Below are 14332 nucleotides of genomic sequence, written 5' to 3' on the forward strand. Positions count from 1 at the left end.
GAAGGCTTTAGCAACTAATCCACACCTAATGACCCACCTAAGTGGGATTCAGGAAATCACTCAAGAAAGCACTCAAGATATCCCTCAAGTAATTAAGGAACAAAAGAAGAAAAGGCACACCAGCCTGGGAACCTCCTCTCTGCCCAGAACATTGGAGGCTATACACCACACCTCCTCAACAGTATTTATAGGAACTCAAACACTGAGATCCTGCTCTGTTCCAGTAACAAGAAGCCGAAAGCACCAGCCTGAAGATGACGAGTGAGACCTCGTCGAAACGTCGCCTAGACACCCCAACTTTTACACGGGAAGACACCCGAGGACACCAAAACCTGCATTCCTGTACCCGTGAAAATCTACGAAAGCAAATATCTATCTATCTATCTATATCTATCTATCTATCATCTATCTATCTATCATCTATCTATCTATCTATCTATCTATCTATCTATCATCTATCTATCTATATCTATCTATCTATCTATCTATCTATCTATCTATCTATCTATCCCTTGCTGAGAATCAATCTATCTATCTTCTTGTGAGCCAGTGGGAAAGTAAGTCATCTGAAATCTTGCATATAGCCTGTGGGACAATGGATCAGTGTGTCTGGCTGTTAACCAGAAGGTTGGTGGTTCGAGCCCACCCAGGAATGGCTGTGGTCAGGATGCATTGCATAGGATTGGACTAGATCATGTCCCTTCTCTCTTTACAATTCTATAATAGGATAATAATAATAATAATAATAATAATAATAATAATAATAATAGTTGCTGCTGCTGTTGTTCAGGGCTGAATAAACTTTCCTCCATGCTTTCCTCCTCTGCATTCTACCACCATCAGAAGTGTGACTGGTGGGTATATGGGAAGTGACCTCCTTAGCTGTAGTTCCCAGGCTATGGAACACCCTGTCCCAGGGATAGCTCTACAGATAATATCCAACCACAGTTCTCATAATACATTGCCCATTCTGACTGAGGGTGATGGGAGCTGGAGTCCAACAATATTTGAAGGGTTCCACAGTGGCTACCTCTGCCATATCTTATTACATTGAGTACCCCCAGGAAGAAAGGAAGAAAGAAAACCACTGGAAGAAGGTATCCAACCTCTGCTTGGTTTTCTTCTTCTCTGACTTCTACTATGCTAAACTGCCATGAACCAAACTGGAAGTTTCAGTCTCATCTCATGCACTTGTTGGAGCAAGGAGGATGGGTCAATTAGCCAGGCAGTTTGGACCATGACATCATCACTCAGAAAGAAAGAAAACATATCCTGAAGTTGTACTTCTGCATTCCCTCTCCATAATGCCGATTATAAACCCCTGGCTAGGGCTTTAATCTCATCCTAAATTGGGGTTTGAGCCCACATCTCCATGGAACTAAGTTCCGAATTCTAACAACACTACATTCACTCTCAAGCATCTATATAGGTCTCTAGTCCACACGCTGAAGATCAAGCCTGTTTCTCTTTCTCTTCCCTTTCTAATTTGCCTCACAGTGCTTCAAAAGGCCTGAGCCAGCAGAATTTGCTAATTGGCTGCTGCGACAAGACTCTAGCTGTTACTTTTGCAACAGTGTCTCCTACACATGGTAATGATTCCAGAGCCCATTTTCTTTCATGATACTCTGTTTTGTCTCGAAGGGAAAGAGAACAACATGTGGGATATTGACATGGCCTCCAACACTTTAATTATGGGAACATCCCCCCCCCCCAATAATATGTGTGTACTGGTTACTTTTAAATATTGATGTCAAGAGGCTTTTCCCTCCTTCAAAATTCCCCAGGGTTCCAGGAAAGGGGGAATGCTTTAAAGACTTTATTTATTCTTTTATTCAGCCTGTATTGCCGTTTGGAATTTCAACTGAACTCCACCCCTCTTTTCTTTTCCAGAAAGAATTGGGATACTGGATACGTTGGCATCACAGAATTTGACTCTTCACTGGGACTGCTGACTTGTTGAAATGGGTGGAATATGCTCCTTCAATTGGCAATGGGTTTCCAGTGGGTGAAGGTAAGATGCCTGATCACAACATCTTGTGCTTCAAGCAAGGATGAAATCCTATTTTTCCAGAGAGAGAGAGATGTTGTTTCCATTTATTTCTTATATGGAAACCCTTCATGAGTCTGATGACTTCCCTATCAAGAGCACCTGTGTGCTTCTCTCACATGATGGTAATCAAAGAAAATTAATACATGTTAATTTGTATGCATTTGAATAACATTGGCCTACTGACACAAAGAAAATAGTAATGGGAATAGTTGCTAGATTTCTTTTCTTTTTTTCCTTCCTGCAAAGGATTTTGCTGAATAAATTGTAACTTAGTTGGTTTCTGTCCTTATTTTATACAAGCACAACATATTTCAGTTTAGTGTATACTAGAAAATGTACGGTATTGATGTATGCATGTTTTTACTGGCTCTGTGACCAGAAATAACTTTGGTTTACTGTTGTTGGAATCACATTAGAGGAAGAGTGCCTGAACATGGCATGACTGGCACCCTCATCTAAAGATAGGCACAGCTGTGAATCAAAATGGCGCACACCAATTTCAGCACAGCAGCATCCCACTCAGTGTGTATTCAGCAGCCTTCCCTGCTCTGTCGTATATCCTGTTGGAATGCGACTGCAATAGCTTACTACTAATTGGGAAGCATGCAGGCCAATACCAATGAAGCTTTCCCAGTTAGGGCCAATATGCCTTTAAAATTGTGCACTGCTGGTCCTGCCTTCACTGTGACATACCGTATTTCTGCATTAAAGTATGGTGCCTATGGTGCCACGAGGAAGTGGTTAGGGAGCAGTCAGTGCGCTATGAAGTTGCAAGTGGTTGTACAAGAAGAATGGTTGTAGGAAAGTGGTTGCAGAAGAATAGTCAGAACTACAGTCACCTCACTCAAAGCACAAAAAAGTGCAAGCTATGCCAGCACTCCCTAAAAAAAAAGGGGGGGAGTACCTCCATCAGTGCTGAACCATGAATCTCCTTCAGGTTTCTTTTATAATTATTATTATTTTAATCTCTTTGAGGTTTTTGGTTGCTATTGTTGTTAGAAATAGTGTTGAGCTAGACCAGGGGTGAGGCACCTCACACTTAGGTGCTAGGGCCACCCTCGGGTCCTTCCCCAGCCACGTTCCTCACTGGCACCGCTTTGCACCACCCTTGACTGTTTTTGCCTGGATGGACTACATCCTTAAACACCAATTAATGTCTGTTGCTTGCCTGGATGGAGGATAGAGAGTGGTGTGTGAGTATATATAGAAACTAGCCTCCTGTGTGAAGGTACAGTTTGTATTCATTGATCTGCCCACATTTGCCTCTGGTCCCATCACTGGCATGTGGCCTCCAAAGAGTTGCCCAGAAGGAAGTGCAAACCTTGGAGTGAAAAAGGTTCTCCGCCTCTGAGCTAGAATGGACCATTGACTTGAGATAGCTTGTCAGTCTTTGCATATGTTTTGTACTTAGTGTGCAGTTACTGCATTTTGTGTTTGTTGATAACCAGTTGTGGTTTTAATCCATAGTGATGGTTCTTGTGTGTGACCCAAATATTTCCCAGTTTCCTGACTGTAAGGCTTATCTTTGGAGCTTATTTTCATCTCATTATTTCATCGGCTCATCGTTAACTACTTCATGGAGTGCCACTCATTTCAAAACTGTTCACATGTGACTGTGGATAGAGCAGGAATTTGATTCAGTTCACATTTAAAGACAAACCAATCTATTTTGCATTTCCCAAAATAATATGTGAAGGTAACGCAAAAAAAGGAAAGAAAGGTAAAGTTAATACGTGAACCCAAACACAGGCATCCTTTGAAATATGGAATAGAAAATGTATGGTATTGTGGTATACATGTTTTTTACTGGCTCTGTGACCAGACAAGTAACTTTGGTTTACTGTTGTTGGAATCACATGAGAGGAAGAGTGCCTGAACATGGCATGACTGGCACCCTCATCTAAAGACAGACACAGCTGCGAATCAAAATGGCGCCCACAAATTTCAGCACAGCAGCATACCACTTCAGATTTTCCAATGCAGTCTTCCAGCCAAGTAATGGGTACAGAAATAGATGCACTCTGGTATATTGTGCATGGAAATACATATATTAGTGAAAATGTCATTTAAAATGCATTATATCACGGAAATTGCTTCACAAAAAATGTAAATTAGGGGAAATTGCATACAAAAATGTGTGTATAAGGAGAAATTTGCACTGAAATGCAGATGCATTTTCATGAGGACTAGTATACTTAAACTGATGAGAAAATGTGGGGAACTGAACTTAAGATTTGAAAACCAAGCAAAACTGCAATTGATAGATTTGTGCATCGCTACATGTGATCAGTCAATGTGTTTTTTTCCCTTCACTGTTCCAGCCTAAAATCTGGAGAGCAGCACTGGAGTGTGAAGCAATTAGGATAATAAGGAATTTCACATCCCTACTGTTCTCACTGTTTTGCAGCTATTTTGTGTTCAGTTGTGTTGGTTATTTATTTTTATTTTACCATCTGAGACTCTGTAGATTCATGTTTTCTTTTTTCTGTCATTGAATATGCATGCTGTTGAAACATAAGAATTTTCACATTTTAACTTGCCCCAAACATTTTTCTGCATTGGCTGTAATAGATATCATGCCCGTAACAGCCTTCTTAGCTGCATCTGATGTTAAGTTCCCAACTGAATTACAATGCTCATAATACAGTGCTTAGGCCTATGACATTACAGCTTAGTGCTTAGCTGACTCATTCATATTGTTTTACAGGCAGGGTAGCAATGTTCTGCTTGACAGCTGCTTCATTTCTGCTCAAAATGTCCTTGAGTGTTGATAATCTTATTTCTGGCAGCTAAATGCCCTGTGCGCTGTGACATCGCTTTAAAAAAAGAAAAAGAAAAACCCTCAATACAGGACAGCGTATGTGACATTCATTTGCCAGTTAAGGTAGACTGCAGCAATTAGTCTCGAGAGTTACTAACATTGATTTGATGCTTAAACAGACAGTGATCAATTTAATTTGGCAACGACATCCATGTGTCATCTAAGGGGAAAATGCAGCACTTCAAGTCTCGCTGTGTGGTGCCTGGGACTCTACCTAGGTTACATTCCTCACCAGGCTTCCTTTGTACCCCGCTTGAGTATTTTTGCCTGGCTGGAACAAGTCTGTGAACTCTGCCGGTGCTTCTTCCTTGCCTGGATGGTGGGTAGAGAGATGAGTTTTGGGTGTGTGTAGAAATTGGCCTAACGTGCAAAGGGCTGCTGCCAACTTTTGCCTCTAGGCACATCTGCCACTGGCATTTGGGCCCCAGAAGGCTATTGAGGAAGAAATGTGGCCCTTTCCCTGAAAGAGAATCCCTATCCCTTTTCTAAACTACGGTATCTTGGGGTCGTTGAACACATTTACTGACAAACTCAAAGCTGTGAAAGCTAGAGAATGTTTCCCTTTCGCTAATGTGCTTATATGTGTATGCGTGCAGGAGCGATAGTGTGTCAGTCTCCACATATGTGTGCTTAGGCCTGTGGGTTTTAGTTTTTTGTTTAATTTTTGTTTTAACTACCTCCACCCCATACTTTTCTTCCACCTCTCTCAACTGAGAAAAAGAGGCTGGGGAATGAGCTTCTAGAAATCCTAATTTTGGAAGTGTGGCGTAAGAGGAGCGCTTACTAATTTGGTAAACAAAGGTCCATTTCCTGAAGTTACAATGGAAAAATAGAAGGGTAATTGTAAGGTTTGTGCCTCCATCACTCAAAGCTGTATCTACAAATTCATTTTTCTTTTTTCTTTTGCCTCGGTGGCCTTGTTGAGAATCTATTTTAGTCAGCAGGGGAGCTCATGAAGCATGATCACAACCTTGAAATGTCAATACGTGAGCAACAGCAGGAGATTATCAGGTTTCTATAGGTACATGAACATCCATCATGAAATTGTGGTGAAATTATGGAGACAACATCCAAGAGCCACGACAAGGCAATGACTTTTTATCAGGAACAGCTACAGTTTTTGAATTCCTTAAGAACACTTACTTTTTCAAAAATCCTAATTTCAAATATATGCTAATTGGATTTGAGCTGACAGAGCAAAACTAAGACTTTGGGAGTTTGGTGAGAAACCCAATGAAGATGTTGACCCAGTGTGTGGCAGCTGCAAAAAAGACAAAATCCATGTTAGGGATTAGGAAAGGGATTGAAATAAAGCTGCCAATATCATAATCCAGTTCTAAAAATCTATAGTGCAGCAACATGTGGAACTGTGTATAGCCCAGGGTGCAGCATCTCAAAAAGGATATTACAGAACTGATAAATGGTCAAAGAGCCAATGGTTATGGCATTATAAATTTGGGGGGGGGAGCAAGTAAGGGGAAACATGCTAGAGATGTGCAAGATCATGCATGATGTAGATAATCTGAATAGGTAGATGCTTTTTTTATCCCTTTCTCACTAGAACCAGGGGCCACCCAATGAAATTGAATGTTGTGAAATTCAGAATACTTATTCACCCAACACATCATTAAACTATGGAATTTGCTCCCACAAGACGTCATGATGATGTCAAACACCTTGGATGGCTTTAAAATAAGATTAGACGAATTCATGGACGATAAGGCAGTCGTCTAGTCCCAATGGTTATTTATGTTCTATCTCCACTGTTGGAAGCAGTATGTCTTTGAAGACCAGTTGCTAGGAATCACAAGTGGGGAAGAGTGCTGCTGCATCCAGGTCTTCATTCCAGCTTCTCAAAGGCATCCAGGTGTCCCCGGTGTGAACTGCCCCAAGATCTACGGATGGAGGGCAGCATATACTGTATTTTGCCAAACATGAGGCTCAAACCCATGACCCTGGGATTAAGAGTCTCCTGCTGTACAGACTGGATGGGCCTTTGGCCTGATCCAATTTCTTAAAGGAAGCAAGAGAAAGTGTGAAGGATGGGAGTTGTTTAGACTTATCAAGAACGGGGGGGGGGGGGGGAGTCCGAGTCAAGCAGCATCCAGTTTTGAGAAGTGTCCCATTGATTTTTGTAGGTGCTTTGAATTTGAAATACAGAGGAAGCTACCATGCCTATAATAATTTCTGAGAGAAGACTCCCTGCTGGTTGATTTTAGGTGTCCACTCTATTAAGAATTTCAATTGTCTTCCTGCAAAGAAGAACAAACAAGCACCACTTCTGTTGATTGTCATGTAAACCTGGGTGCCCATATGGCATTTACATTCTCTGTTTCACTTCATATTTTGTTCTCCCCTGAAATGATTTCATTCCTGCTGTGCTCACTCAAGAATGTAAATTTCCTGTTTCTGTATCTAAATCATCAAAGAGCAGTCAAAGGTGAAATATACAAAAATGGTTATGATTGCAGAGGCAAAAATGAAAAATAGCAGATAGAAATTTTCCATCAACTGGTGACTATAGTGAGGCTAAGCTTGGCCTTATTTGATTGTTTCAACTTTGTTGGACTCTTCTTCCCCCAAATCTGACATTCTAGGTGGGTCTTGAGGACAATTTAGCCTAGTAGGTGCTGTTGCTGGAAATACTATGGAAGAATCCTTGACTGAGCATACAAATCTCTAGTGTGCATACTCGATCTTAGAATTCTGGCTGTAGGCTACAGTTCAGATGTTTGTGTATGTGGCTTCCATGGTCAGCAATGGGTTGACCTGCTTGTGTATATGAAGATTGTTTTAGAAACCACAGTAATTACTATCTGATTCATATTTTAAGTAAGTACAGGTCTCATTTAATGAATCAGTCCATAGAGACAATTTGGTAGAAGGAAACTGGAATCTACTAAGTGGTAGATTGGAAGATATCATTTAACTTTTGGCTGCCATTGTACTTTGGGTCATTTCCTATAGAGATGTATGTCTCGATTTTTCATCACAGTGCTACTTATTATTTTTTAATGTGTAATGCTGAATGTCTGAGCAGACTGCATAAAAATGTAGTGTTAGAGACAATATAACTCAGGCATTGGCCAACTCGACCCTCCAGATGTTTTGGGACTACAACTCCCATCATCCCTGACCACTGGTCCTGTTAGCTAGTGATGATGGGAGTTGTAGCCCCAAAACATCTGGAGGGCCAAGTTTGCCTATGCCTGATATAACTCATTGTGTTTCCAATGCTTAGTTAGGAGTGACATTGCTTTATGTGGCAAAATAGTACAAGAAGGAGGTACAGTGGTGCCTCGCAAGACGAAATTAATTTGTTCTGTGAGTCTCTTCATCTAGCGGTTTTTTCATCTTGCGAAGCAACCCTATTAGCGGCTTAGCGGATTAGCGCTATTAGCGGTTTAGTGGCTATTAGCGCCTATTAAAGGTTTAAGGGATTAGCGGATTAGCTGCTAAAAGGCTATTAGCGGTTTAGCAGCTTAGAAAAAGGGGGTGGGGAGTGGAAAAAAATCTCAAGACTCGCAAGACATTTTCGTCTTGCGAAGCAAGCCCATAGGGAAATTCGTCCTGCGAAGCGCATCGAAAAACGGAAAACCCTTTCGTCTAGCGGGTTTTCCGTCTTGCGAGGCATTCGTCTTGCGGGGCACCACTGTATATGGAACAGCTGCACATTCCTGCATTGCAGGGGGTTGGAGCAGATGATCCTCAGGGTCCCTTTCAACTCTACAATTCTATGACTTTGGAAAACCCTGTGGTTTGAAGGTCCAAAATATTTAGGGATGGAAAGAAAAAAAAACAACAACCCTAAGTGGGTGGGAAGAAACCTTTCCCTCCAAAAAAACAGACCTATGAAGATGTATATTCTCAATGGACATTGAATGACGTGTGACAGTTGCAGGGGGGACAGTAGAGGGGGCTGGAATATAGCGGCTGACATCTTGAGCAGCAGCACTCCACACTTTTGTTACGGTTCCCACTTGAGCATGCTCTATTTGCAGTGCTTAATTTGTGATGGTTCATTCAGAAGATGCTAATGTAATCAAGTCATCACATGTATCAGTTGGTGGAAGCCAAAGGAGAGAGTGCTGTTGCACTCAGGTCCTGCTTTATTTATTCATACTATTTAAAATATAAAAATGTAAGTGTGTGTATATGTGTACAGTGGTACCTTGGTTCCCAAACTTAATCCGTTCCGGGAGTCTGTCCCAAAACCAAAGCGTTCTAAAACTAAGGCATGCTTTCCCATAGAAAGTAATGCAAAATGGATTAATCTGCTCCAGACTTTTAAAAACAACCCATAAAACAGCAATTTAACATGAATTTTAATTTCTAACGAGACCATTGATCCATAAAATGAAAGCAATAATCAATGTACTGTACTATAAAATAAATAACAGTATTGTAGATGATAAAAATTACAAGGTTTTTTTCTTATGTGCACTGATTATAGTCATTGTTTGGCTGGGGGCTTTTATCCATTTCTGCAGTCACACAATCAACCAACCAACCAACCAACCAACCAATCAATCAATCAGTCAGTAGCTGAACAGGGTTCCACACAGTCACAAAAACAAGTCACAAAAATTACAGAACTGGTCACAAAAACAAAGTCACAAGCCACAGACACAAGTCAGTCCCATAAAACAAAGAACAAGTCACAGTAAAAAAAACAACCAATGAAAAAGCCACACAAACAAAAATGCAATTTTATTTTTTTTGCAAAAGCCAAAGCTCCAAATATCACCTCTGTGTTGCATGGGTGCTCGGGACTCAACAGCCGACAGACTCAACAGGAAGCCTCTGATTAGCAGCAGGGACTCAATTTACAATGGACTCAGCTTCCAAGGCAAAGTTCACAAACCGGAACACCTACTTCCAGGTTTGCAGTGTTCTATTTCCAAGTTGTTCATAAGCCAAGCTGTTCTAAAACCTGTGTGTGTGTGTGTGTGTGTGTTAAACATGGGTAGGCAAACTAAGGCCCGGGGCCCAGATCTGGTCCAATTGCCTTCTAAATCCGGCCCGCGGACAGTCCGGGAATCAGCGTATTTTTACATGAGTAGAATGTGTGCTTTTATTTAAAATGCATCTCTGGGTTATTTGTGGGGCATAGGAATTCGTTCTTTTCCCCCTTTCAAAATATAGTCCAGCCCCACACAAAGTCTGAGGGACAGTGGACCCCTGCTGAAAAAGTTTGCTGACCTATGGTGTAAAATATATAATCTTTTGAATCATATATATCTAAGTGATGTGTGGAAACTAAAGCAGCAACAATTTTTCCAAAAATACATATAAAAAGGTTACATTAATGCAATGTAACATTTAATGTAGCATGTTACATTGAATTAAATGTTACATTTAATACAGAGTTACTAATGCACACTAATCTCAGTTCGTTCTCCTGCTTACACATGCACTGTCTCAACTTCCTGGCTGTCACCCAGCTCTCCACCCCCCCCACCCCCCGGCTCTCAGCCCAAGCAAACACAAAAACTCACAAAGAAGGTCCCTGGAAATGGCTGACATCACCCTAGTCTTTCATTCTAGGCTTGCATTTTATGGGCAGGCACCAATGTAGATAGTGCTTCTTCAGGCTGCCCACATCCATTCTGCAGTCAGCTGCACTCTCACTTCCAGTTCCAGGTAATAATAATAATAATAATAATAATAATAATAATAATATATTTTTATTTATACCCCACCCTCCCCAGCCAAGGCCGGGCTCAGAGCGGCTTACAAGCAATAATAAAAACAAGATGAATGATTACAACTTAAAAACAAAAATAAAATGCAACATTAAAATAATGGAACATTAAAATATTAAAATGTAGCCTCATCGCAGGAGGAGAAGGAAAAGAAAAAAGAAAGAGAGGGAGGGAGGGAATCAAATTGGCTCCAAGCCAAAGGCCAGGTGGAACAACTCTGTCTTACAGGCCCTGCGGAAAAAAATCAGATCCTGCAGGGCCCTGGTCTTGTGAGGCAGAGCGTTCCACCAGGCCGGAGCCAGAGCTGAAAAGGCCCTGGCTCTGGTTGAAGCCAATCTAACTTCCTTAGGGCCTGGGACCACTAGGGTGTTGTTATTTATGGACCTTGAGGCTCTCCGTGGGGCATACCAGGAGAGGCGGTCCCGTAGGTACGAGGGTCCTAGGCCGTGAAGGGCTTTAAAGGTCAAAAGCAGCACCTTAAATCTGACCCTGTACTCCACCCGGAGCAAGTGCAGCTGGAAAAGCACTGGGTGAATATGCTCCCATGGCAGAGACCCCGTGAGGAGCCTCGCTGCAGCATTCTGCACCCGCTGGAGTTTCTGGGACAGCTTCAAGGGCAGCCCCGTGTAGAGCGAATTACAGTAGTCAAGCCTGGAGATGACAGTCACAGGGATCACTGTGGCCAGGTCGGGGCGGGAAAGGTAAGGGACCAACTGCTTGATGCGGCGAAGGTGGAAAAAAGGTACAGCAGGTTTGGTGTGTTTGTGAGCTTCCCACTGGAAACCTGTAAGAACAGGATGCTGGAATAGACAGGACACTGGTCTGATCCAGAAGGGATCTTCTTATATTCTAAATGAATGTGTGTTTGGGATCCTTGATACATTGTAGAAAAATGTCACTGCAGTATGTTCTTTTGGATTAAAGGAGGGGATTTTTTTTATTTTATTTTATTTTATTTTATTTTATTTTATTTTTTATTTTATTTTATTTTATTTTATTTTATTTTATTTTATTTTATTATTTTATTTTATTTTATCCTGTGGCCTAGTCTCTTATGAGCACTCATCTCAAGGTCACAAATCCAGTGGTGAGAGGAGCCAGAGGAAAATGTGAGCAGGTACGGCTCTTATCTTTCTCCCAATAATACAGAGAGAGTTCAATATGCACACATCTCTCTCCATATCCAGGCAAGCAAAAGGCATGATCATAGTTCAATGACATGTTCCAGAATAGGGAAAATACTCAACCAGGCAAAAGCAGGCTCATTGAAGGGTGTAGTCTTGGCAGGTGTAGGGCACAGAGGGCTGCATTCTGCCCCCCAGCATGGGGTTTTTTGTGCTTTCCTAAAACTTATAGGCAATTGAAACTCCACCAGGGTGGGAGTGGGCATTGATTCGGCATACCTCTGCTGCAATGTGAGGACAGAGAGCAACCTTATTTTAGGGTAAAGTGTGCACAAGCCCAGAGAACAGCTTTGCTGATTTCCCTAGATGAGCCTTATTATGCCTCTATTAATTTACTAATTATTTAGACAATTTTTCAGGGTTGCATAGATGAATTGCTAATCAGAAGTATTAGCAATCCCAGAATGTGGTAGCAATTTCTAAAGTATGTGCCTCTTTGCATATAAATAAGGGTTTTAGCAGCTTGCATCAGAGAGGGAAAATATAATAATATATGTAAGTATCATAAATTGAGATCAAAAGAAGGCTGCACATGTCAATTTTCTGAGTTCATTAGATTTGGGTATGCAAGGAAATAGTGTAGATACCATGTTACTTAGAAAGAATGTTTTATTTATTCATTTATTTAAAATTATTTATATCTTGCTCTTTGGCCCTCAGGAGATCAGTGTGGCACAGTAAAACAGCATAAAATATGAACTAACTATAGAAAACTGTAAAACTCACAGCAGTCCAAATAACTAGGGCACAGAAGCTTGACTGAATAGAAATGTTTGACTGCCCTCTGACCCAAGCGCTGGGAGGAAGTTACTGGGGTGGGGGATGACGGCAGAAATGTTGTTAGAAAAGGCAGTTCTCACATGTCCTTAGAAAAGACAGTTCTCTGGCAACATTATATGGAGAAAGGCAGCCTTTTGAAGCTGCAAAGCACCTTACACCAGACTTCAATGTGGTGCCATGGGATTTACTAGTGGGTGACCTTGCCCTCCTGTCAAATTTGGCCCACAAAGCTAATTTCACTAATGATCTGGTCTGTGGAGTCAAAATACATGGCCCTGAATCCTTTTCCCCACATGGTTCGCCTTCGTACAACACAAATCTGAAGGAGAATTTATAATTGGGTGTGGTGGTGTCAAGAATTCATTTCTGATATAGGATCTGCTTCACTCCTGACAACTGGCCTTTGCAATCAGTCTCCATGCTGTTCAATTATACTCTGGTGCTGGGCGGGTAGGGAAGGGGTTTTTTTTTAATTAATAATAATAATGGCAGCAGCAACAACAATAATAATAGCAATGAAAACAAATGCACTGAATAAGCCATTTATATTGCAGCTCCATCATAGCTCCCATTGCTAAACCAGACTGGACAGTTCATTAAAAAGAAAATGAAAAAATAGCACAAAGTTGGAGGGAAACAATAACAGATTATGACTACCCTGTAGCAGCCTTCTGCCTTTCACATACCTGAATAAAAATGATCTCTCTCTTTCCCTCGCTCTGTCTGCTAATGAAGAGCCTTTTCCAACAAATTTGGCAGAGACCAGGTTTCAAATGCTTGCTATGAGCATAAGGAGAAAATCTTTGTTAACAGTGACAAAAGCAAGCCTGCATAATCTGGGATCCCCCAAGCTGCCAGCCAGCTGTGCTTGGTGGCTGCTCAAGAGCTCAATAAAATGCCCATTTTTGCCACCTGCCTCTATGGGACTGCCCAGTGGGTAGCTTGCCTAGTAGGATGCCTGCTTATGGAAGAGGAAATTGCCTATCCAAAAATGAAGACAAAAGGACACAGATTTGCATATAAAATGAAATAAGTTTGTAAACTGAGAAATAATTTAAGGCAAAACATTTCACCATTATGGGGTGACCTGTGTTCTTGCTCAGACTGCTAACTAGGTTACGTGTGTAGATGCTTGGGCATCCCCAGGGGAAGTCAAAGTAAATACTCCAAATGAATAAACAAATACACATGAGAAGAAGAAAGATTCACCTTTAAATGCAAGCTGAATCAAACTTCTCCCATGTCCCTATGTTCATACTGAAATATTGCTATGCTTTCCCACTCCACCACCAATCTCAACCACTGCCATCTAAAATGGTACCCCTGCAATAAGGCAGAGCTGAAGCTAACTGGAACACCATTCCAGCACTCTGAAAGTATCTTCAGTTGCTTTGTTTAATTGCACATCACAAGAGTATATTCTCCAACTGCAACAGTGGATGCATAACAGGTTTTCATCAATTAAAATCTAATTTTTGCCTTATTTTTGCCTGCTGCCACTATTATACACAAGGGTTGTTTTGCACAGGGAAGAGACATGGTTTGGTTCAATGACCTTTTTCAACTTCCAGAGGTTGTATTAATCTTTAATAATCTTCCTCTCCTCTATTCCCCCCCTTTTATTTTTCAATGGGGCTGGTTTTTCTCTCCTTCCCCACTGCCTGCCCCCACTAGCCTGTAAACACAGGAGAAAGACACCCTTACAGGAAGCAGCCTACCATTCAATGAATCACAATGTTTAAATGGCACCAAGCAGAGCTAAACAAAGATTCTGTTATGCTGTAGTGCAGCG

At 41.4% G+C, this 14332-nt stretch overlaps 1 protein-coding gene across 2 annotated transcripts in view; it reads left to right on the top strand.

Annotated features, from left to right (window-relative positions):
- Window positions 1-14332, top strand: part of CDH11 (cadherin 11) — a 107542-nt gene that overhangs the window by 43833 nt on the left and 49377 nt on the right. The window contains exon 2 of one of the 2 annotated variants that reach the window (XM_083453371.1): window positions 1891-2011. The gene's annotated coding sequence lies outside the window, so the exon portion shown is untranslated. The remainder of the gene's footprint in view (window positions 1-1890; window positions 2012-14332) is intronic. The other variant, XM_083453372.1, reaches the window with a different exon arrangement.

Source organism: Podarcis tiliguerta (genome assembly GCF_965153285.1).
Source record: "Podarcis tiliguerta genome assembly, chromosome: 8".
NCBI classification, from domain to species: Eukaryota; Metazoa; Chordata; class Lepidosauria; order Squamata; family Lacertidae; genus Podarcis; species Podarcis tiliguerta.